Here is a 25886-nt window from a genome sequence, read left to right on the forward strand (position 1 = left end):
CCAGGGCATGATCCTGGAGACCCAAGATCAAGTCCCAAGTCAGGCTCCCTGCATGGAGCCTGCTTCTCCTTCTGCCTGTGTCTCTGCCTCTCTCTCTTTCTTTCTGTGTCATGAATGAATGAATGAATGAATAAATAAATAAATAAATAAATAAATAAATAAATAAATAAAATCTTTAAAAAAATAAAAAATAAGATCCAGAGTCTTGTAACATAATAATAATTCAAAAAAAATTCTCTAATTTTCAATTGAAAATACCTCATCACAAGAACCAAGATGATATCAAACTGAATTTAAAAAGATAATCAATAGAGCTATTTTAATTTGCTAGGGCTGCCATAATAAATACCACAGACTGGGTGGCTCAACGGAGATTTATTTCCTCACAGTCCTAGAGGCCAACATAAAGGTAGGGTCAGCTTCATTCTGAGACCTCTCCCCTTGGCTTGTCCATGGCATCTTCTTACAGTGTCTTCACATGATTACCTGCTATGCATGTCCATGCCCTCCCTTCTAGTTAGAACACATTGTGGATCAAACCCCATCAGTATGATCTCATTTTACCTTAACCACCTCTTTACATTTCCTTTCTTCAAACAGAGTCACAATTTGAGGTACTGGGGATCAGGGCTTCCACCCATGAATTTTGAGGAAGGGGGAGAAAACAATTTAGCCCAGAATAGATGCCAATTCTGACATGACAAGGACATTAGAGTCATTTGACAAAGATTTTAAAGCAGCCACCATAAAAATGCTTCACTGAACAATTACAAACTCACTTGAAACAGAAAAAAATAGAAAATCTCAGCAAAGACATGGAAGATAATGAGGAAAAACCAAATGGAAATTTCAGAACTGAAAAATATAATGACTGAAATTAAAGATTCAATGGATGGGATTCACGGCAGAATAGAGTAGGCAGTGGCAAGAATCACTGAACTAACAGATGGAACAATAGAAACCACCATCTGAACAACAATGAGTATTAAAAACAATAACAAAGAAAACAACAAAGCCTAGGGGAACTGTGAGACTATGACAAAGATTATCATTCGTGTCATCAAAGTCCAAGAAGGAGATTTATATATATATATATATATATATATATATAAAGAATGTGATTCAAAAAGAAAGCTTCAAAGAAAATGGCTAACAGCATTCCAAATATGGCAAAAGATAGAATGCTACAGAGTAGAGAAGGTGAGCAAACCCCAAACAGAAATAACACAAAAAAAAATCTATACCAAGACATGTCAAGATCTCTAAGAACTAAAAATAAATTTAAAATCTTGGAACAACATAGGAGAAAAAAATGACAATGAATTTCTTAGGTAAAACCATGGAGACCAATAGGAGGAGGCACAATCTTTTATAAGTACTGGAAGAAAAGAACTAACAACCCTGAACCCTATATCCAGTGAGGATGTCCTTCAGAAATGAAAGGAAATACTACCCAAATTAATCTACACATTTAATGCAATCCCCATCAAAATACCACCAGTGTTTTTCACAGAGCTAGAACAAACAATCCTAAAATCTGTATGGAATCACAAAAGACCCTGAATAGCCAAAGAAATTCTGAAAAAGAAAAAAACTACAGGCATCACAATTCCAAATTTCAAGTTACATTACAAAGCCATAGTCATCAAGACAGTATGGTACTGGCACAAAAACAGACACACAGATTAATGGAATAAAATAGAGAACCCAGAAATTGACCCACAACTCTTTAATCAACTAGAGTTTGACAAAGCACAAAAAGAATATCTGATAGAAAAAAGCCAGTGTCTTCAACAGATGATGTTGAGAAAACTGGACAGCCATGTGCAGAAGAATGAAACTAGACCACTTTCTTACACCATACAAAAAAAAAAAAAAAAGAATGGAAGACCTACATATAAGACAGGAAATCATCAAAATTCTAGAGAAGAACACAGGCATAATCCTCTTTAAACTCAGCCATAGCAACTTCCTACTAGATATGTCACCACAGGCAAGGGAAACAAAAGCAAACATGAACTTTTGAGATTTCATCAAGATAGAAATTTTCTGCACAGCAAAGAAAACAATCCTCAAAACTGAAAGACAGCCTACGGAATAGGAGAAGATATTTACAAACAACATATGTGATAAAGGGTTAGTATTCAAAATTTTCAAACTCAATACCCAAAAAACCACCCAGTTAAGAAATGGACAGAAGACCTAAATAGACACTTTCCAAAGAACACATCCAGATGGCTGACACATGAAAAGATGCTCAACATTACTTATCGTCAGGGAAATACAAATCAAAACCATGATGAGATAGCATTTCACACTTGTCAAATGGCTAAAATTAACAACACAGGAAGCAACAGGTATTGGGGAGGATTCAGGTAAAGGAGAACACTCTAGCACTGTTGGTGGGAATGCAAACTCATGCAGCCACTCTAGAGAACACTATAGAGGTTCCTCAAAAAGCTAAAAATAGAACTATGATAGGATCCAGCAATTGTACTACTAGATATTTACCCAACAATACAAAAACACAGATTTGAAGGAATACATGCACCCTAATGTTCATAGCAGCATTATCAACAATAGCCAAACTATGAAGAGAACACAAATGTCCATCAACTGATAAATGGATAAGTAAATTGTGATACACACACACACACACACACACATACACACACACACGGGAATATTACTCAGCCATCAAAAAGAATGAAATCTTGCCATTTGCTATGACATGGATGGAACTAGAGTGTATTACAGTAAGTGAAATAAGTTGGCCAAAGAAAGACAAATACCAAATGATATCACTCATATGTGGAATTTAAGGAAAAAAAAACAGATGAGCATATGGGAATGGGGAAAAGAAAACAAGGAGAGAGGAAGACAAACCAGAAAAGATTTCTAATGTTAGAGAACAAACATGATTGATGGAGGGATGTCAGTGGATGGTGTGGATGGGCTGGATGGGTGATGGGTATTAAGGAGAGCACTTGTTACAATGAGCACTGGGTGTTGTATGTAAGTGATGAATCACTGAATTCTACTCCAGAAACCAATATTGCACTGTATGTTAAACACTTAAAAATTTTAAAAAAGAATAAAATAAAAAGAGAAGAATGCAAAACAAAACAGAACACACGAAAGGAAAATTAACACATTTTCAGATGAAGGGAAACTAAGAGAATCCTTTACTAGAAGATGTTTCAAAAGGAATGGCTAAAAAACTGGAAAGAGAAAAACAAGGGAATTTTGGAACACCAAAAAGGAAGGAAAAACATGGTAAGCAAACAGATTTCTCTTCTGGAATTTTCTAAATTATGTTTGAAAATTGAAGCAAACGTTAGTATTATGTGGTTCTAAATGTGTATAGAGGAAATAGTTAAGGCAATGATATTACAAATGAGGGAGGGTAGTTTTCTGTACTTCACTTAAACTAGTGAAATGGTGACACTAGTAAACTCTGATGTGATATATACATATATCTTTCCAGTTTTTTAGATATATACATATTTCTATGTGTATAGTCATACCTACAGAAAGCATTAAAAAAGTTATGCAAAGAGATACAATCAACACCCTTTTTCAAGAAGTTTTGAACAATTAGAATGAAAGTCAGCAAGGATTTGGAAGAATTCAACTGTACTTTCAACCGACAGAATTTAATCAACATTTATGGAACATTCCTTTAACAGCCAAATACACATTCCTTCCAGTACCCAGGACAGATGCCAAAACAGACAACATTTCAGGTATAAAACAAGCCTTAGAATTTTTAAAGAATGTAAACCATACAGATGTTTTTTGTCTGAAAACAATAGCAACAAACTATATATCAAGAACCGAAATATAACAGGAAAATCTCCAATCATTTGGAAACTAAACAGTACACTTCTAAATAATCCATATGTCAAAGAAAATGCCTCAAGAGGCATAAAAACTACATTAAATGAATGAAAATGAAAATAGAATATATCAAAATTTATAGAACACAGTTAAAACTGTACAAGAGGAAAATTTGTAGCAGTTAACGTACAGATATTAGAAAAGAGGAAAGCTCAAATCAAAAAATCTAAGTTCTCATCCAAAGAACTTAGAAAAAATAAAAGCCAAATAAACTAAAGCAAGCAGAAGGAAGGAAATAATATAGATAAGAGCAGAATTCAATGAAATTGAACAGGAATGCAATGGAGAAAATCAATGAAGTGGAGAGCTAATTTTTTTGAAAAATCAATAAAATCGGCAAACTGCTAGCAAGACTAAAAAAAAAGATACAAATTACCAATATCAGGGATGACACAGAACATATTACTACAGACATGTAGACATCAGGGGATATCACTCTAGGCATTGCAGGCATCCAAAAGATAATAAGGAATAACTTCACCCATATGAATTTGACAACTAGGATGAGGTAGGTCAATTCCTCAAAATCTGCCACAATCTTCTCAACATGAAACAGATAATTCAAGCAGTCCTATATAACTAGTAAGGAAGTTGAATTCATAATTTCAAAAAATTACTTATAATCTCCAGGCCCAAATGTTTTCAGTGAAAATTCTGCCAAATGATTAAAGAAGAGCTGTACCAATTCTAAACACTCTCTTCCAAAAAGTAGGAGGGAAACCTTCCTAATTCATTTTAATAAACTACTGTAGGATACCATTAGCTATTGCAAGACCTAAGATAGGCTTGCAAAAATCAATTGTATTTTTTATACTATCATGTGTACTTGTAAACTGAAATTAAAAATATGACATCATTATAATCAGTCAAAAAATACTTAACTATAAATCTAGTAATATGTGTATACCACTTCTATACTAAAATTATGAAATGCTGATGAAGGAAATCAAAGAATATTTCAATATACGATGCATTCATGGATTGGAAAACTCAACATAAAAAAGAAAGTGTCAACTTTCCCCAAATTGGTAGGTAAATTTTATGAAATTCTTTTTTTTAAAGATGTATTTATTTATTTATGATAGACATTGAGAGAGAGAGAGAGAGAGAGAGGCAGAGACACAGGAGGAGGGAGAAGCAGGCTCCATGCCGGGAGCCCGACGTGGGACTCGATCCCGAGACTCCCGGATCACCCCAGGGCCAAAGGCAAGCGCTAAACTGCTGAGCCACCAGGGATCCCCATTTTATGAAATTCTATCAAAATCTCGGAAAGATTTTTGCATAAATATAGATTATTTTAAAATTTATATGAAAAAGCAAAAGAACTAGAATAGCTTTGAAAAAGAAGAATCAAGTTGGAGGAATCAGTCAATCCAATTTCAAGACTTGTTATGTATAGATAGTAATCAAAACTATGTGTTATTGGTGAAGACACAGACACACAGATTAGAACAGAATAGAACAGAGCTCAGAAATAGATCCACACAAGTATATCCCATTGATTTTTAACAATGATGCAAGAAATTCAATAAGAAAAGTAGCCTTTCCAAAAAATGATATTAGAGTGTTTGGACATCTGACCAAGGTTGCATATCTTATTCAAAGATAAAACTCAAAATGGATCATGGAATCAAATGTAAAATGTTATACTATAAAACTTTCATGGAAAAAAAACATAACAGAAAATATTTGGATTGGTGACAAGGTAAAGAGTTCTTAGAGTGGACACCAAAAGCACAATTCACAAAAGATGATGTTGGATTTCATAAAAATTAAAAAAGTTTTCCTTAGCCAAAGACGGTTTAAGAGTGAAAAGGCAAGTACACTCTGAAGGAAAGTATTTGCCAACTACATTTCCAATGAAAATCAGCATCTAAAAAAAGAAAGAAAGAAAGAAAGAAAATCAGCATCTAGAAAAAAACAAAGAACTGTCAAAACTCAACAGTAAAGAACAAACAATCCAACTAGACTATGTGGGAAGATGAACAGACATTTCACTAAAGAGGATAAACAGAAATTCTTGGCTAATAAGCACATAAAAAGATGCTCATCTTTACTCTCCAAGAGGTAAATAGAAATTAAAACCATAACAAGGTATCACCTATCAAAATAAATAAAAAATGATAACAATACCACATTCCAGTGAGAATTTGGAGAAACTAGATCACAATCTCTGCTACATGGCTAATGGGAATGTAATATGGTATAGCCAGTCTAGAAAACAGTTTGGATTTTTCTTCAATAACTAAATATGCAACCATAATTTGATCCAACAATTACCCCTGAGCATTTTTCCCAGGTAAAAGCTAATGTTCACAGAAAAATCTGTATATGAATGTTCATAGCAGCTTTATTTGTAATTCCCCCAAACCCGAAAACATCCCAGACATACTTTAAAGGAGGAATGTTTAATGAGGCTGTATTACATTAATGAGGCCACAAAATATTACTCAGTAATAAAAAGAACAAGCTACCAGTATGCACATCCGGATGAAACTCCAAAGTATTATATTGAATAAAAAAACAAAAGTCCCCAAAGTTTACATACTGTATGACTCCATTATATAACATTCCCCAATGTACATAATTTTAAGAAACAGAGAACAGATTAATGGTTGCTAAGAGTTATGAAGGTGGTAAGATGGGAAGAAAGTGGATATGGGTTTAAAAGGCAACAAGAAAGTTGCCTGGGTGACTCAGTCAGTTAGGCATCAGACTCTTGATTTTGTCTTAGGTCATGATCTTCATGTCCTGGGATTGAGCCCCATATTGGGCTCTGCACTCAGTGGGGAGTCTCCTTCTCACTCTGCCCCTCCCCCTGCTCTCTCTTTCTTTCTAAAAATAATTAAAATCTTAAAAAAAATAAAAGGCAACAGGAAGGATCTCTGTGATGATCGAAATGTTCTGAATCTTGAATGTATCAATCCTGATTGTGTTATTTTACTACAGTTTTGTGAGTCACTTCTCATTAGGGAAATTTCTTAAAGAGTACATAATGTCTCTCTGTATGGTCTCTGCCTCTGAACCTACAACAATTTCAGAATAAATAGCTTAATTGAGTAATATACCCCATTCCTCAATTTGAACTTCATAAATGAATTAATCCACTTTTAATTTATAATTCATTTAATGTTTAATGCTTTAGAACTGATAAAGATATGGAAACTTCTGTAGTGTTTACTGTATTGTTCCCAGTATTTGGCAGCTTTGGATGAAATGCCTTCATGTTCAATGGGTCTTGAGGGATTCTAAGAAATATTTAACACAATTAAAAAAAAAAAAAAAAAAAAAACTATTCTGGTCATAGCCAGTTCTTTATCTCAAGGGATTCTCACTCTTTCCCTCCAAGTACTAAGTCTTATAATCATACTAACAGATTGCAAAAGTGACAAATACTTGCATTGATATTCACCAACTTCATATTATAATTAAAGAACTGAAGTTGGTTGTGTGACCTTGGAAACAAGGACCACGTAAAGGTCTATTCAGAACCTACATGGAATCAATAAAATTTTCTAGACTACCATAATGGTGAGGATCCTGTGTTCATGTTTTATCTTTTTGTAACAATATAATGGTATTAAGAGTTAATATTTATTCCAATATTTTTGTATGTCAAGTACTATTTTAATTGCTTTACAAGTATTAATCATTCAACCCTACAGCAATCTAAGTATGGAACTATTTTTTTATAAACATTTTACAGTTAATGAAACTGAGTTATAGAGGGGTTACTTTACTTGCCTAAGATCATACAGCTAATAAGTTTAAAAGTTTAATTATAATCCAGGGCTGTCTGGCTCCAAAGAGTACATTATTAACCATTAATATTATATAATATTTTACAAATATAGGCTGTTTGCCATAGCTGTGGGAATCAAAAGGCAATATAGGGAGATCATTATAAGCTGTTGCAGTGATATTACTAATCAGTCTATTGCATACATGCTAACTATTTGAATCAGTCACACTAGCAAGAGATATGAAAACTTTAGGATAAAAGAAAAAAGGAATCTTGGTTTTCTCATTGGTAATACGAGTTAAAATAAATGTATAATCCAAGCTCCAAGTGGTTAATAGCTTGGGAAATTGGTAGCCAAACTTGAACACAAATGGCTATCCTTTGTTCCTAATCTGCTTGTGTTACCCCAATATTCCTCTCTTAAGAAAGGAAATGTGATCTAGTGAAATGATGTTATGACATCTGCCACTGGACACCCCAGCTTGTCCCTTAAAGCTGGAAGGCTTCAGAGCTGAAAGGTGATCTATAAATACATTGGGAAAAAGGAGTGTCCTCTTCTGCCATGTTAGAGGGGTCTTAGGATAGCACAGTTGTGCCCCAATGTGATGCAAAGATTAGAAAAAAAGTCATTTAATTCCTGCCTTCACCTATGTCTATCTCCAATACCATGATGGACCCAGGACACTGAGCAAGCAATGGATGGTTTCTTTCTTCCTGCAGATAAATTTATCCAAGAGGCTTTGGGAGCCTCATGCAAATGAGCTTCTGCTGGGCCTGCTCCTTCAGTGTGTCCAACAAGCCAGACAGTGCTGATTATCAGACTTGATTCTGTTACTGTCATCTTGAAACCTTAAAGATGAACATATACAGGGCACCAAACAAAGGTATACATCTGTTTTGCCAATTATCTACAGAATTAAAAATTCTAACATTTGATTTACAACCTTCTAAATTATGAACCTTATAATAATCTAAGAAAAAACACAAAACAAACATATTCAACATATATGAATATATATATATATACATAAAACACAGATTTCTTTCCTCTCAAGTACAGTTTATTTATTGTCTAAAACATTAATATGTTGAATTTAATACTGTTTTGTTAAACAACAGCAAAAAAGATCAAGAACTCAGTGATCCAAACAAAATCTATAATAAAATTTTTACATAATGAAATCTGTGACTCTGGGAGACTATGATTTGGAGAGATAGGGTATGATACATCTTGTGCTGGGGTGTTTTCCTTTTATGGATGGCTCTAAATGCAAGCAGATACAAATTCATTGTTCTGCATATCAGATATGAGCTCCTTGCAGAATGCATTCTGATTAAAATGAAGTGTTAAGCTGACAGTGAATGAGCTACCCAAAAATCTTCAGTGGTTTCTCTTAGAACATAGGCTTCTGTCTATCCAGTGCCTAAACTTATTGCCATCATAGTAAAGATCAATTTCAATTTTTCAAAGCCTTTCTGAGAAGGCCCACCTACCACCTTTACCTCTATAGTTACCTACTGCTCAATGCACCTGGTTAACCATGGAAGAATGGACCCAGATGAAGACCCATGCTGAATCAGCATGATTGTGCAGGTGGGTATGAAGCCTTGATAGCAAGTACAAAGATCAGACTGGCCATGCAACAGGCCTGGTCACTGGTCAAACAAAGAATCACAACTCAACTTGAACCATAAAACTGTTAGGGATCCCTGGGTGGCGCAGCGGTTTGGCGCCTGCCTTTGGCCCAGGGCGCGATCCTGGAGATCCGGGATCGAATCCCATGTCAGGCTCCCGGTGCATGGAGCCTGCTTCTCCCTCTGCCTGTGTCTCTGCCTCTCTCTCTCTCACTGTGTGCCTATCATGAATAAATAAAAATTTAAAAAAAAAAAAAAAAAAAAAAACTTTGCCAAGCTTGTTTTTGACCCCAGCCCTCTACAAAAGCTGTAACAGCTTGTAAGGCTTGGAAGGAACAGTTTGGAAAGCTTGTGATCATCAGATGATGAACCTTCACCTGCTTGAGCAAGATTATATACTATTTTGACATGAGAGTGACTAAGTGACTTCCCTTGACACTGAGAATGCTTGCCCTGACATGCAATTCTAGAGCAGTTATTTAATTAAACGCAATTATAGCAAAGAACCAGAGAACCCATAGAAAGGAATGCTTCTGAATTATAATATCATCCTGTGCCTCTCTGTAATCACAATTTAATCATGTTTCAAAGCATTTCTTTCTAATTTGTATACATAAAGATACGATATATGAAACAAATAACTCAAGGCTGAGTACAATATTCCAAGACCCAGTGTAATTTACACAGAGAGCTGGATATTTATTTCTGATGCTAAGGTTATTAAGTTATCTGAAAGGTATAGACTTCATTTCTCTTTTCAAGAAATAGAGATTTATATTGCTTATTTATTCCCAGCTGTTGAATATCTGAGTTGCGCTCAGAAAAGAGATTAAAAATATTTGATGATGCCAGTGGCTGACAAAGCAGCAACTTGGGGAATTTCACCCAATTTTTATCTAGAATAGCTTTCTGAGTGTGTGTATGTGTCTGTGTTTGTATATCCAATTGTGTCAGACCCAATAACAGACATATGTTTTGACAGTCTATCCTGAAATACTCTATTGTTTCACTTTTAAAAACAATTTTATTTATTTTAGAGTGAGAGAGAGAGAGAGAGTTGGGGGAAGAGCAGAGGGAGAAGGAGAGAGAAACCCAAACAGACTTTGTGTTGAATGTGGAGCCTGATGTGGGACTCTATCTCATTACCATGAGATCAGACCTGAGCCAAAACCAGGAGTCAGACACTTAACCAACTCCATCACCTAGGTGCTCCTCTATTATTTCTTCTTCTTCTTCTTCTTCTTCTTCTTCTTCTTCTTCTTCTTCTTCTTCTTCTTCTTCTTCTTCTTCTTCTTCTTCTTCTTTCTTCTTCTTCTTCTTTTTTTTATGTGAAAAAGTCAGTTATTCAAGATATTTTCCTGACTTAGGTTTTTTTCCCATTGGGATAGCATGAATCCTCACAGGAGCCCTGACCACTGGACTGAGTCCCTGGGACTGGATTTCATCAGTAGCTTCGCTACAAACTGTGTGGGCATTTATCCTTGGGTATCATCTATGCTTTTTTATTGGTTAAAAAGAAGGAGTTAGGCTTTTAGAATCTCATTATTCTCTTTTTGAACTGAGCTATAATGAACTGGGAATAATTCTTGGATAGTCTTTTTTTAGACATGGAGAAGATGAAATCTATCCTGTTGGTACTCTACTCCATGTCTTAGGTTCCTTATTAACACATAAAATTACTCATTCTACAGAATTTTGAGTGCAAGACCTACTAAGGGTGCCTTTCCATGTGGCTACACAACCTCAGGAATAACATTTTGGCAATGAGTAAAACCAGAAGACAGTTTTGCAACATGTATTTCTTCTTGGAATGGAAAGCACTCCAGGTTATACATCAATCTTTTTAACCTCTTGGGTAGTAACAATGCCAGCACAGGATTACAAAAAACAATGATATATACTATAAGGATAGATCACTGTCTGTAGAGAGAAACACACATCTATATTTCTGTCCAAAACTTTACTAGAGCATGCTTAAAGAGGTCTGGAAACACCTGGGAGTATGAGCATACATTTAGAAACCATGGCAGAGATTTAATCATGCCTCTGGTTTGTGCTAGGACTGCAGGCACATTATGTCCTCACTTACAGTGCCCATAACCAGAGACATAAAAAGTGTCCTAGACAGGTGGAAAGAACCAAGGGCCAAAAGCCAGGGGCCTTCAGCTCAGTCCCAAATCTAATACCAACAAGCTCTGTGTTAAGAGCAAGTCACTTTACATGCTTTGGCCACAGAATTAAGAGAAAATTTAGTATATCAATCTTCAAACTAAAATTAAACTATCTCTAATAGCTTGCCTTTTGTGCAACTGCTGCCCCTTACATTATGTGTATTGGTGGGGGTTGTTACAAAGATTGCGTGTTGAATGCTGCAAAAATTTCCATTTAGGGTGGGGTTTAAACCAGAGTGCAGAGGTCAGCTCCTGTATCAAGATCGCTCCCTTCTGTCTGTGTCCCATTTTGCTTTATGCTATTCCCTTCTTCTCAGGCCACTTCACTGTTCTAGGCCTGCTCATGCTAATGGTACACCAAACTCCAGGACTTCCCAACCCTCTCTTTTTAAAAAGTTTAGGTTTCTACTTTCAATTTTCTTCAGTTCGATGTTCAGTGAACAAAACTAACACAGAAACTAATTCCTCATTCATTCCAGGTGGGGCCCTCTGAAGTCAAAGTCTTAAAGAGAAATAATCAAATCATAGGGCTTTTAGGCATTAATAGCTAACAAAGGATATGTGTTGATGTCTTCTGATGTCCCTTAAAACATACCGCAAAACACTCAATTTAGCTATAATTTTATAATATGTAGCATTTTACTATTTAAAAGTGCTTTCATATATACATGTGCTACGTAAACAAGTGAGTTCTTTCTTCATATATACTTATTACTAGAAAAAGTGAGGTTTCAGAAGACAGTGACTTCCTCATGTTCTTATAACTAATTATTCTAATTAGTTTATTGCAGTTTATTTTATTTATTTTATTTTTGTTCTAAAAAGAGTTCTTTTTTGGTGCTGTTTCTTCCTGGTACCACATAGTTATCACCAATATTCCTGCCTTTCTGCCAAAAAGATGCTGGATATCCAGGTCATGATAGTAAGAGAATTTTTAAAAATACCAGTCAATTCATTCTTAAGAGCTAATTGTAGATAAAGTGTAAAGTTAAAGCATCATATTCATATATTCTTTAAAGCTCGAGTTTTGGAGGCCTGATACCAATCACATGAAAATCTGAAATTTCAACAAAATGAGTGAATTGTGACTCAAAACAAAAGGTTTCTAATTGTTTTATCTGTTAGTTCCTCTGTGCCTTAGGGATCTGACATTGTCTTTGAAAAAGCTGAGTATCTTTGAATATCTCTACATTTACAGGGTCTTTCTCTGTTCCTTGATTAGGTTTTTATGATGTAGAATAACCTGTACTATTTCCAATAGTCACTCATTTAAAATATTCTGATGTTCTAGATTCCCCACTTTTTGTAATACAGAATCTGCATTACCTTATATATTTACTGGTGGATGCTATGCCTTGGAAACAATAACAGATTTGGAGTAATATCTGAGAAAACAATATCTCTGGAATACTTGAATGACTAAATAATTATCAAAATAAGTCTTCCAGTTTTAGTTATTAGGCAAAAACCAATATTCTACTTCATCATTTTATCACAAGGAACTCTAAATTTGGACACAATATGTGAAACAATTCCTTTCAGATGATGGAAAACAGTGCAGGAATGTAATTCTTGAGATAAGGAAAATATACAATGTCAGCTCCAAATGCACCATACTTTCTGCCTGGAGCCAATATCCAGATTGCAGTATAAGGAATTGGAGTACAAGAGAGAGCAGCAGTCTTGTCAGTCAGGAGAAAAACATGAAAGTCCAGCATTTCTGAGAAGATTGTTATGTGTGGCTCCAGGGACCAGTGAGGAGTGACCTGCATAAATAAGGAGCCCCATAAATCTAGAAAGAACTCCTCTTGCTTTTGGCCAAATATGAAGTTGTACAAATATAAGAATGCTGTGTGAGATCTCTAGGAAACCACTAGTGGGGACCCATGAGCCAAACGGAGATCCTGGGAGGTGATGAACTATACTGGCAGACCTTGGAGTTCTGACTAGACAGAGTGGAAAGGCTTCATTGAACACACTTGCCCTTGAGTGAGATCCTGGACTCTATAGAAAAGCCTCACTTGAGGAGCTAGGCTACTCTAGACCTATTCCAGCAAAACCTAAAACCAAACTCTGACCAGAACAAGCTGAGATTGACAATGAGCTTATCAAAAATGTAACATTCTCAACATCCACCCCCAAGTAAAAATCTATTAGATATAAGAAGAAAAAAGATAATGTGACTCTTAATCAGGGGGAAAGTTTATACAATTACACAGAGATTACACAAATGTTGAGTTGAAATGATCATATCAAGGCTTTAAAAGAGCCATCATAAATAACTCCAATGCCTTAAAGGAAAAGATGGACATAGTGAGTTAACAAATAAATCATCACAAAAGTTAAATGGAAACTATTAAAAAAAAATGGAAACTCTAAAGGTGAAAGTTCAATACCTAGAGTGAAATTAGCTTAACAGCAAATTAGACATTGCTGTTTACTGATATAGAAAATATCAGTAAACTTAAAGATAGTTCAAATGAAGCTACTTAAATGGAAACACATAGAGATAGAACAAACATACAAACACATACACAAAAATAAAGTCCTCCTCACCAATGCAATAGTAACGAATGGTCCAATGATGTAATTCAAATTTCAGGAGAGAAGAGAGAAAATAAGTTGTTGTTTTTTAAGCATTTGAAGAAATAATAGCCAAAAAAATTCCCAAACCTGATAACAATTATCAATGCATAAATCCAATAAATTCAAGACAAACCAATCTAGATAAATACAAAGAAAAACACACTTATGAACATCATAAACAAGTTGCTAAAATCCAACTTTAAAGAGAAAATCTGGAAATCAGTCACCACCTACAGGGGTATAATAACAACTGCTAACTTCTCATCAGAAACAATGCAAGCCAGAAAAAAAAAAAATAGAAAGAAAAAATAAAATAGTGAAAGCAAATAAAAATTTGTCAACCTAGAATATTAAATTCATCAAAGACATCCTTCAAAAATGAAGGCAAAACAAAGACATTTTGCAATTAACAAAAACTGAGACAATTTGTCACTAGCATAGTTGTGGTATAAGAAAGTTTAAATGTAAAAGAACCTCTTCAAATGGAAGAAATTCCAAATAACTTATGTAGATAGTCTAATACCCAGGAAGTAAAGCCACACAATTCTCTTCCAAGTTTGAGTAGAGGCTATGCCAAGTGACTTTCCTTCAAAGAGTAAAAGGGTGGAGAAGTACCTTTACAGAGAAAAATCTGGCAAAGGTGTCTAATCCTGGCCAGGTGTCGAAGGTTAACATCATTGATGAGGCATCATACTGATGCATGTAGACCTAATTATGCACAGTGATGCATATAGACCTATTATTAGCATGTAGACCTAATATGATATGATGCCAATGGCACTTAACCTCTATGGTCTTCCCTCCAAAAACCCATAACCCCAGCCTAACTATGAGAAAACATCCAATACAACCAAATTAATAAACATTCTACAAAATAGTCCATTAACTCTTCAAAACTGTCAATGTCATCAAAATCAAGGAAGGTCTGAGAAATTGTCATAGGCCAGACAAAACCAAGAAGACATGATGTCTAAATACAATGTTATATCCTGGATGGGATCCTAGAGCAGAAAAGTGACATTAGGGAAAAACTACTGGCATCAGAATTCAGTAGGAAATTCAGTTAATTGTAGCATACCAATGTTTATTGCTTACTTGTGACAAATTTATCATAGTAAGTTAGCAATAGGGGAAACTAGGTGACAAGTATAATTAGAACCCTCAGCACTATGTTTATATATTTTCTGTAGATCTAAACCTATTCTAAAATTAAAAATGTTTTAAACACTGAGAGAGACAGACAGACAGACACAGACACAGACACAGAGAGAATAGAGACCCCACTTCTTGCCCTGATACTAACTACAGGAGATGTAAGAACTCCTTTGCCATGGTGATTAAGAGATTATGAATAAAATGGGACTTAAGAGGCATCTAAATTTAGAATTTGGTTTGATATCGATCAATCGGCAGGATCTCTTTTTGCTCTTAGAAGCTTCTACTTTCAGCACTTCCTGGCCTCCTGTCTAACCAATTAAGATAATTGTCATTAGTCAACTCTGTCCCCTACATGGAAGCAGTACTAAATTTTCAAGTAGAGTTACTAAAAGGGTATGGAGGGGAGTCTAGAGGAACTCTATCCGACCACCCACATGCATGTGTATATATGTGCATACACACAAATTTGTACAGCATATGTATTAATGGAGGAAAGAAAAGCTACTAATTTTGGTATAGGTCAAGGCAAAGAGTTTAGAACACCAACCATGAAGCTCAAGAGCTTTCCCCACCATTTAGCAGCCATGGATGCTATATAGATTGACATAAACTTATGAGAGCATAGTAATAGTAGGATGTAATTGTATAATGAGCATCCAAACTTTTTTCAATGGACTACCCCTTGGTCTTACCCTCTGGCCATTCATAACCTCCTAGCTCCTATAACTTGCACCATCTCCACAAAATAATCAGAATTTTCTATTTCCAGAATATTCTTATTAAGGTGGTAGCTTCTGTAGCACTCAGAAATCTTAAATACAGGCCAGAATGGCTTATTCAGATTACCTAGATGAGAGACAGTATTTTCAAATAGCACTTGACTCTTTAACCAGGTCCTAAGTATGCACTGCTTCTGGAGGCAGTTTAAGAAAGTAGTGACAAGTCTGAGCTCCAGAAAAAATGAGGTTGTAAATCTCTTCTCCGCCACTCACCAACTATGTGACAATGGGTGAATTACATATCTTATGTCCTACATACTTTTATTTGTAAGATACAGACAATAACATCTGTCTACTTTACACAGCTATTTTGCAATTCTGAGCTTATTCACAAGAAAATGTTTGTACTCTTCTACAAAAATGTAAAGTTTTGGTAGCCAGGGGTGCAAATATGATGACAATAACAACCACATGATTGGGCAGAGCATCATCATCAACATTTGACTGATATTAGGTTCTTGTCCCTGCTTACAACTTAGAATGCATCTGAAGCTGCCCATTTAGACAGCATATTTTCTCTGGCAGAGTATTTCATGCTATAGTTCCTATTCCTTTTGAAATAAATATAAATGAAGTAGGAGACATGTAGCTATGGAGGGGGATTTTTCCTCCTAAATTTCTTCCAGATTGTTTCTCACTTACACTAACAACTAATTTCCCTATCAGTGTTGCTACTTAGGTATACTGATTCTGACTCCCCTCTGGTGTCTACTGAGATATAGCTCAAGCAGATCAAAGGAAATGCAAAGATGATTCTCAAAAGTAAAATCAGCAAAACATTCATAGCAGTAAAAAGAAAGTTGGTGGGAGGAAAGGACAGAAAACAAACACATTTTAGGCCAAGACACAATGAACTCGTCCCCTATCAGTCATTCTGTTTGGTGGATAAATAGATGCATGGGGATATAAGTAAGTGAGGGGGTTTAATAAACTTACATGGAATTCATATACAAATAAACTTCAAATTTACATTATGCAAAATGGCTGTTTGTGTATCTAATCTGCAACTGGGAACTGGAGAAGTAAAGGACTGAATTTTGTGGTATAACTCAAAATAAAAACAAATTATGGTTGGATAGTTAGCTTGAAGTTTGAAGAAGTTCTGTTTGTGTGGTTATTAATGCTGTGCTTGGTTTCTACCACACAGTGGTTTATGATTATTTTATTTTAATTAACTATGCAATTTCCCAAGTATTTTAGAAAGGCTTCATTTTTTAAGTGGATACATCTGCCATTTTAGCCTTTATTACTATCCCTGGAAACAATGACAGACTTGATACACAAGGTCACCTAACATTCTCCTGCCATTCTTTGTACCTTAAGATATTCCATAAGTTTAATGTCTTTTTTCCATCTCATCGAAGGTCTAAATGATATTTTGCTGGGTCACAGAGATGATGTCCCTATTATATTCTCTCATCAGATCACTGACACCATAAACTGTAATGGCTTTTCAGAACTAATAACATATCTGGCATCAGCCTGTATTGGGGAAGTCCTTAATCCTGTAAATGGTTGATAATAACTTACATTTACACAGAGCATTTTCATCTCCATCTTAAAGTGATATATGTACAGAAAATGTGAATCCACCCACTGCTGCAAGACAGCCAGTTCAAAATGGAATCTAACAGCTGTAGAACTACAGCTCTGTCAACCGGCCAGAGATGAACATTGTATTTCATCTGAGCTGGGCTCCTGAAATCTGATCTCACTTTGAAGTGAGGATTAAAACAGGTCACTGTGGCCAATATCGCTGTATTTGTATAAGGTAAAAAGCTACTGATTTTGGTATAGGTCAAGGCAAAGAGTTTAGAACACCAACCATGAAGCTCAAGAGTGGAGAACTATATCGGGCACTTGTACTATTGGTGTTTGAATACAATGATGCCCATTCTGTGACCAGTCATGAATAATGAAGGCATTCACTTGGATGAATAAATTAGAAAGAACAATGTTTGACCCTCTTTTAATCTTAGCATGGACTCTTCTGTGTTGTGTGGCAAAAGTACATTGGTTTCAATGTATCCTAGCAATCAATCCATGTGAGGTATACATAGTTAAAATTTGTACTTTTAAATTAATATGTGGTGGTTATTTGTATCTTCTCTATGAATATAGAGACTACATAGGCCTCTAGTTAAAATCAAACAAACATAAATACATATTGAGGGGGATTTGTTGTTGTTGTTCTTGTTGTTAGAGTGGGGAGGGGCAGAAGGTGAGAGAGGGAATCTTAAGCAGACTCTACACCTAGCTTGGAGACAGACTTAGGGTTTGATATCTCAACCCTGAGACTATGACCTGATCTGAAATCAAGAGTCACTTAATTGACTAAGTCACCCAGGCACCCCTACACACTGAGTTTTCTAAACACCTATTACAACTAACACAGAACAGTGCTCTTCTGAAAAAGAAAACACTGGACTTGGAAGAAGACTTGATTTTCAATTTCAGCCCTATTGATTTGGGCTATAATTTGGGGCCTGAATATTCTCATATTAAAAGTGAAAGTAGCAATACCTAACTCAGCTTATTATATCAAATGAATTAATATGAATGTAAAATAATTAGAAAAATGGAGACACCTTTCAAATATGAGAGATCACCAATGGCTTCAGCAGGAATGTTTCTTTACCTAACCTTAGATCACTAATCTATGGGACCTTAAATAGAATTACAAACAGCCTAGGTGAGTTATTTCTGAATTATCAGAAAAGAAAAAAACAACTTTTCTTTGAATATGCTATTTAATGGTAGGATCCCTCAATATTTATACCTACATTCTTGAAAGATTAAATGACTGATATATACCATATAACACTTTAGAGCTAAAATACATATGAGACCTCTTGACCTTTAAAAGATTCATATGAATGCTAATGAGAATATATTAAGTATATAATGGTCTATTATAAAACTATTTGGTCTATCTTCACATCTGATTGATTAAGCAGATATTGACTGAAAAGGGATCAGGATCAAGGAAGATTATTCTGATTAACAATTTAAAAAGGAACTTAGAGATCTATTATTTAGAAAGTTCTAGGACAAAATTGTATAAACAATGGAAATTTCCAACATTAAGAACTTACAATATATTGAGCTTCCACCCACCTACTTAATTGCATTTCTTTTCATAACCCTTTTATGCTGAAGACTCTTCCTCCATCTAACATACCTTAATGGGGTTATATCCTGAGCAGCAAATGCAGCTGAAACACTAACATCATTAGTTGCTTGACTCCACCTGTCAGAAATTCTGGCTCCAGACCAATTCAAGGTAAATTTATACTGGAAAGAAGGTTACAAATAAGGTTGTAAATAAACAATCAGAGAACAGACTGGTGGCTAAAACTCTTTTATATGAAAATGTGATAATACATGATTGTTTTGAGGGCTTAAGTGCCCTTAAATTCTTAATCAACTATGTATCCAAATTAGATTGGTGATTCCTTTGGGAAAAAAGGTAAATAAGCTTCCTTTTTTCCTTACTAAAAATACTTGGTGATAAAGGATATAGAACTCCTTGCCTCACCCCACAAAAACAGTACTCTTCTATCAACATTCCCCTAGTTAATCAAGTACATTATAGTATCCGCGAAGGAAACTACACAAGAGTCAGTTGTAATGCTTTCTATATTTTTGCTACAAGAACCATGCCTATATTGCACAGTTAAATTTTATCTTGATAGAAATTTTACCTTGATAGAAAATTAATTCGTTCTTGCCTAATAATTATCTCTTATTTTTCCATAGTACATTTTTTCAAATACAAGATATGACTTTTTGCATGCAAATCAAGAAATGGTATATAGTTGAGGGGCTCACTAATCTATTGCTCATACCAAGACACCTTTTAGAGTGCAAGGGCAACCAGGATAGTATGGACACCTTGGGAAGTCATGATAGATGTCCATGCTGCTTGAAAGTTCAGATCCAAAGACTTATATACATCTAAATAGTATTTAATTATGCAACCAGTATCTATATCTATATCAAGGCAATTCAAAGATTTTTTTAAAGTATAATCTGTCTAATGACTCAAAATCTCATATACAATGTGAAATCAAATTTGACTGTATACTGACTATAATAGACAATATAGAGTTTCTCATTTTTCTGTTCTGATGGCCTCTTAATGAGTACAATTTTAAAAATAAAGTCTTAGATTCCTTTCCTTGCTTGGAATTCTTTTTAGTGAATTATTATTTGGAGAATAATGCTAAGTTATTCCTAAAGATCCTAAATCCTTTTCTACTGAAAGCATAATGTAGAATTTTAAAGATTTTATTTATTTATTCATGAGACCTGCATAGAGAGAGGCAAAGCATAGGCAGAGGAAGAAGCAGGCTCCCCATGTCAAGAGCTAGATGCGGGACTTGATCCCAGGACCCTGGGATCATGCCCTGAGCTGAAGGCAGATGCTCAATCACTGAGCCACCTAGGTGTCCCATAATGCAGAATTTTAAAAATCAAACAAAAAGTCCCAGAGAGTTGTACAAATAAAAAGAATAATGTGTCTTTCACTTTTGATGGTGTCCCCTCTTACTTAATAAAATAGGTAATCATAAAGATAAAAGAAGTGAAATAAACTTGTTGGACAAGGTAATTAACTTCTCTGTGTCTCCATTCCCTCCTCTGTAAAGACTGTTAATATTAAAAATATCTGTTAGGGTCATAAGGGTATGGGAGTAATACAGCCTCCTTCATAAGGTAGTTGTGAAGCTTAAGTAAGATGCCATATACAAATCACTTAGAATAGTGCCTGGCAAATGTTTCTTAAGAAACATTGCATTTGGGATGCCTGGGTGGCTCAGTTGGTTAACTGTCTGCCTTAGGCTCAGGTCATGATCCCAGTGTCTTGGGATCCATCCCCACGTTGGGATCCCTGCTCAGTGGGGAGCCTGCTTTTCCCTCTCCCTCTGCTGCTCTCTTGCTTTCTATCTCAAATTAATAAATAAAATCTTAAAAGGAAAAAAAAAGAAACATTGCATTTGATGTGTCGAGATCAACCCTCTTCTTTTATACTTGAATTTTGAAACAATGGAGACAGACAAAGAATTCACTGATTAGGACCAAATCATTTTTATCACTTATAAAGGCAAAGTTGGAAGATTTAATTTACATCTGTAAACAGTGAGCTTTCTGATACACCTCCCCCAGGCATCACTGAATCTTTAAGACTTGTGGTATGCAGGAACAGAACACATACCCTCCATGGACAGGTTTGCTCCCATGAAGTCAGAAAGATAAATGGCCAGGGCTATTATATCAGCCAGGCTGGGCTAAATTTATTTCTGGCCTACACACATTTCTAGTACAGTCAGCCTTTGGGATGTGCTTCACATGCAACTCACTCCTGGACTCAAGCTAATGGAGTAGCCAGTATCTGAACTGCTGGGGATAGCTGTGATAATGGTGAGGAGGGCTTGGTGAAGTGCACTGGCTGGTAAGCTTGTTACTGGAAGTAATGAAAATTGGTTCATCCCACATTATATTGAGAAAAACAACCCATGTGGTCAAATGAAGTTTAAGTAGGTAGGGAAGTTCCATCATGCTATGTTCAGGGAATGAAAGAGAAGCAGCATATTTGTGAACAGCCCTATAAAACTCATAGTTCTCCCTTCTTGCCACCAAATGTTTGACACACTACCCTTTCTACACAAACATAGACTCACCTCTTTCCCTAGGAAGGCAACCCAAAGTCAAAGAATCCATCAAAGTCTAGAATCTGGATGAAATGGTAATCCTTGCATCAAAAGATGATGTGAGAAAACGTTTGTATTGGTCCAGCTATGAGCTTCTTGCTTCATATACCTATGAAGTATAAAGATAAGTTTTCTCCCCACATCCTCACTTTCTCCACCTGTATAGACACCACGCACCATGAAACACAAACAGGACAACCTAGCATTCCCATTCAGAATGGGGTACACCCAAGGATATAAGACATTCTGTATCACTAGCTCATAGAGATTCTAAATCCTGCTCAGCAGATGCTAGATCTATGCCTTTCTCTGCAGAGGTAATAATCCTTGATTATACTTCAGTTCTGATTCCTGGAAAATGCTTCATAGTCCAGCAATTTCTATGGCAATTGGCTCTGTCTTTTGGAAAGATCTTCTATGTCATTATTCTCCCTGACCACATTTGAAGAGGACATTGAAGAACATACCCTCTTGGAATGCAGAGCCCCTTTTTCAGTTTGCTCCCTGCTCATGGAAAACTACGATTTCAGGGGTGATTTTTTTTTAACTCTCAAAGAGTCTGAAATTATCTTAGTATGGTTTCATAGTTTACCAAATAGTACAATTCTCAAAAAAAGACATTTTTTCCCCCTATTTTATTCTAGTCAGATCCACATCCCAATAGCCAAGATTGCATTTTTTTTTTTTTCAAATGCATGCCTCTCTGTCTGGACTTACCAGTAAGTACTTGGAGCTTATCAAGCTCTGTGGTGAGAACCACATCTTTAGCCTCAATTCCCTGAGCCACATTGTATAACTGAAAGGATCTACTGGATGCTACATTAATCTATGTTTTTTTCAAGTTTTAACAACGTTTGTGATGTCTAAAATCCTTGATTTTTTTCCTTATCAGCAGGGCTAAGTTCTATCAGTCATTCAGCTTTGCTGCCCAAGGAGTTCCTATGACTTCTAGTTTGTCTATTGGAGAAAGAAGTAATGGCCCCTTCTAATCCCACATGGCCTTTCTGTATTTCTTGCAAATGAGTCTATCTTTTCTGAGATTGTAGCACCTTTTCAAATGCAATTAACAGTAAGCAACATGTGGTACTAATGTTTTTTTCTAACCTCCTCATTAAGACCTATGAGCTCATTGGATATATTATGCCTTTTGAGTTATTACAGGTGATACTTTTTACCAAATATTCTGTCGCTGAATAACATGGTTCACAATATTTCCAAACTTCAATATTAGCTGCCCCACTCTTCATTATGTGGGTTTTAAGGTAATGCTACATAGTTTAGTTTCTTGATGTGAACATTTCTAGGGACTAATTTCTGCTTCAGTTAAGCTACATTGTAGTATGACAGCATATCTTTCCAAGTTACAGAGATTTGTGCAACATGACCATCAAGAGTTGTTGGGGGGCTCCTGCACCAGCCTCCTACCTGCTGGCACAAGCCCAATTAGGTCTTTGTGGCAGGAAGAGAGTTAATAGCCTAAGCTCACTGCAAAGAGAGTTGTGTCTCTATCATGTATCTGACAGGTTAGAACAGCCCTAATGACTTCATAGCTACTCATGCCCAGGTTCTTCTTCTAACTAGCTAAGGGATTCTATCTCCTCGGAAGGAAGGAAGGAAGGAAGGAAGGAAGGAAGGAAGGAAGGAAGGAAGGAAGGAAGGAAGGAAGGAAGGAAGGAAGGAAGGAGGAGGAGGGAGGGAGGGAGGGAGGGAGGGAGGGACAGGGGTGGGGAATGCTGTGCTAATGAAAGACCTTCCATATGAAAGCAGTCTCCAAACCTAGGAAAGAAGTAGCATTCTCCCACTCTCTCTAAATAATTACTACTTGTTCTTTTAACCTATTCATTTCAACCAAGAAGTTCATGGTCAGCTAAGATGTGGCTATTCCTCTCTGGGAAAAGAGATGGTCTGTCTGTTAGGACAGATCATTATTAGATTTATGAAGCTGCCCTCCACCCCTGATCCCAGCACAAAACAAGTATAGATCCTTTGGGCATTTTCCTGAGGCCACTGGTATACAGGATAGATTTTTTTTCCTCCAAAGACTCCAACATAGGCCACAAAAATACATGTATTAGATTAACACCAATCTCAACCTGAAACCTTAATTCTCATTTTAATATTCCCAATTACATTCAATTGCATTGACCAATAAGGCTTATCAGAAATGAGACAATTATTTAAGGTGTCTTTCTTTTTCAAAACATTCAGTATATTAATTTTTTTTAAGATTTTATTTATTTGTTAATGAGAGATACACAGAGAGAAGCAGAGACATAGGCAGAGGGAGAAGCAGGATCCCTATGGGGAGCCCAGTGTAGGACTTGATCCCAGGATGCCCGGATCATGCTCTGAGCCAAAGGCAGATGCTCAGCCACTGAGCCACTCAGGTGCCCCGGCATATTCAAATTTTAATTCCTTCTTTGAGCACCATGGTTTTGTCAACTGAGTGACATATTGAGGGTGGACTTTGTATAGTGTCATATTTAAATATTATTAGTAATAGCCATTTCCTTACTGAAGTCTCATGAATTTAACCTATGGGCACCAAACTTGAGACCATGTAGACAAGCTCTTTGAATTCAGGGGTACTGGCTACAATATTCTCTTTGGCCCTAAATGAGACATAAGACCTAGTGCCTACCTACTTAGGCCTGACTTTATAAATGCACAAAAGTTGAGAGAGTCATATAATTATTCTTTCCAATCCATCAATCTCCTTGCTTCAACAACTATCAACATTTCTTTCACCCCATTTTCATCAATTCCCCACCCACTCATTTCTGCTCTGCTGCTATTGTTGCCTATTTGAAAAAGAAGAAAAATAAAGCACCTTGTCATTTCACTCATTGACACTTTATTTAGCATTAACCATTTAAAGCTGGAACCTCACTAGAGTTCTGTAGAAATCAATTGCTTTAAAGTTTAAATGCAACAAAAATTATCCATTCTCCAAAGTGAAAAAGACCACTAAATTTCTGTGCTGTGTGATTGAAAATGTGTGTGTCTGAGCCTGCCTAATGAGACCTCTTTGGTGGACAAGTAGGGATCCCATTTCCTGCAGAACCTGTGAGTCCAAGCTACTGCAGATGGTACCCAGACTACCCACACATGCACATGGCTGGGTCTTTGCTGATACAGCCAGGGCCAGCTGGTTTGGATAATTCTCCCAAGGCCTATTGCTTAGATTTGGGCTGAGATCTACACTCCTCAATCTTTGCTGATGCTCAATTCTTTGCTAAGGCTCGCTGTTCAAATGACTAACACCTTCAGTAATGCCATCACTCTTATGGAGGCCTGTGTTTTTGCTAATGTCTGTGTGCCTTTGTCCAAGAAGGGAAAGTTCTACACATCATCTACTGAATACCCAATGTATTTCAAAAAAGCATTTCAAAGCCCAACCTACTTGCTCCAGGTTTGCAAAAAGCCTCAATTACACCCCATATGTTATGGTCTCCCACATTTTACTCATTGCCTCTTTTTCAAACTCGCCAGTCCGTGCAGCAGATACCAGGATGTGTTGATAAGTTCAGTAAAGTATCCCCCTTGCCCAACTAAGTTCTAAACTAGCTGGGAAGTGAACTAAATAGAATGAGGAAAGGTAGTTGGGCCAAGGACAAAAATCTCACCTTTATTTACTAAAAAAGCTGAAATTGGAGAATATTGGTCATATATACAGGCAAATGTGCTTCTTCACATTAAACCTGAAACCAGACAGATTCACCCAATCTCAGGCATCTCCCCACATTGAGGCAGATCCCTATAAAATGTACAATATGGAGGAACAGAAGACATAATTTGTGTGAGCAAAGCTGTTTCTAAGAAGGAACCAGGATGAGGCTGGCTATGCATTATTTATTTTTCTTTCCAAATACAATAATCTGATTAAGTTATTTCTCTCAGAAAGGAGTAAAGAGACAATGAGGACCTCAAGTGTCCTAATATGAAGCTCCCTTCACACAGGAGAATACCAGGAAATGGAACGAACTAAATTCTGTTGTGGTGGTTTTATTTTATTGTAGATAACCATGCTTAACTATGGACAAACCTGACATTAAAAAGAAAAAAAAAGGGGGGGGAAACTTCCCAGGTTCTACAACATAGACATAGCAAAATGAGGTTTCTTAATGTGCAGCAGAGATATGGAAAAAGAGCTTCATAACATTGGCACAGCAAGACATTTCAGGCCTCATTATTAGGACATTAG

General features: G+C 36.0%; 1 long non-coding RNA gene across 1 annotated transcript in view; it reads right to left on the minus strand.

Annotated features, from left to right (window-relative positions):
- Positions 1–25376, minus strand: part of LOC112664522 (uncharacterized) — a 39114-nt gene extending 13738 nt beyond the window's left edge. The window contains exons 1-3 of the long non-coding RNA XR_003139794.3: positions 25309–25376; positions 21653–21791; positions 19153–19265 (exon numbers count right to left, since the gene is read on the minus strand). This is a non-coding gene — a long non-coding RNA (uncharacterized LOC112664522). The remainder of the gene's footprint in view (positions 1–19152; positions 19266–21652; positions 21792–25308) is intronic.
- Positions 25377–25886: the final 510 nt, after the last annotated feature.

This window comes from Canis lupus, chromosome 16 (assembly GCF_003254725.2).
Source record: "Canis lupus dingo isolate Sandy chromosome 16, ASM325472v2, whole genome shotgun sequence".
In the NCBI taxonomy this organism is placed as follows: domain Eukaryota; kingdom Metazoa; phylum Chordata; class Mammalia; order Carnivora; family Canidae; genus Canis; species Canis lupus.